Raw genomic sequence first — 1,151 nt, forward strand, 5'->3', positions numbered from 1 at the left:
AGGGGGGTTTCTGATTGTCTTCGAGGAGTTGCTGATTCTGGTTGTGTGTGTCCACTACTCAGCATCACTTCTCTATTGTATACGTCATGAGGCGTATTGAATGCGTGGACCAACACAGGTGGAACAAAAGCAAACAGACAAACACACTGACTGGCACACTTTGCTGTGCGTGGTTGTCATCCCTCACGAGACATGAGTACAGCATGACGTTTTGTTGTTGAGGGAAAGAGAGAGACGACGGGCGAGAGACAGTCGGGAGTGGTAGAGGCAAACAGGAGAGGTCTGCCAATGAGTAAAGTGTCTATTCTAGAGAAAACAATCCTGTTGTCAAAGAAATTCTCCAATCTGTTGAGTACGTGCAATGTTCTCTACTTCTTTTCTCTAACGATGGGAGGAACAAAAGCCGAGAAACGTCAGGCAATTAAGGGCGGCAGCCGGAGAGCAGTCCGGATTCACCAGTTTTAAAAAAAAACGGTTAATTTTTCGAAAGAACTGTCCTTCCTTTGATGGTTTTCCTTGGCCACATGACATTCTTGTAAAAACACAGACAGACTGACACATAGAGACACACAAGACAAATTGGCAAGGAGACCAATAACTAATGATGGGTGGACTGTGTCAAATGTGGCCTCCATTCACCAACTGTCACCTCAAGTGTCACTTTCCAATCGTGCCCGCGTCCACAAAGAAAGGAAAAGATTGTCGCGCGTCGTTGCCAAGGATCGATTGTACCGCACCAGTCCCCCAGAGCATGATGCAAAACCCCGATCGAGTTGACATGCGCCATTTTTCCACTCTTTTGATGTGAACAATTCATTTCCCTTCCCGGCCGCTGAGATCTCTCCGCGCGCTAAGTTCAATTCTCTCTCTATTATGTTCCAATATTCTCTGTTCAGAAATTCTCTTTGAATGTTCATTGGACATGGCAATTCCTGTTTCACTTTATTGTCGGACTCCAGCCCGCTACAACTGATATTGTAGATTGGCGTGATAGGAGACTATTTCCTGCAGCAATCTGCAACAGTTCCCTCGGATAGCTCCACTTGTACGGGGCAAACCAAAGCCCCGACTGATGTCTCCAGACGTTTATTTACAATCCCACTCCAATAAACAGAACTCAGAAAGCCAGAGAAAGTCAACTCTAAGGACGA

This window comes from Aplysia californica, unplaced genomic scaffold, assembly GCF_000002075.1.
Source record: "Aplysia californica isolate F4 #8 unplaced genomic scaffold, AplCal3.0 scaffold01337, whole genome shotgun sequence".
NCBI classification, from domain to species: Eukaryota; Metazoa; Mollusca; class Gastropoda; order Aplysiida; family Aplysiidae; genus Aplysia; species Aplysia californica.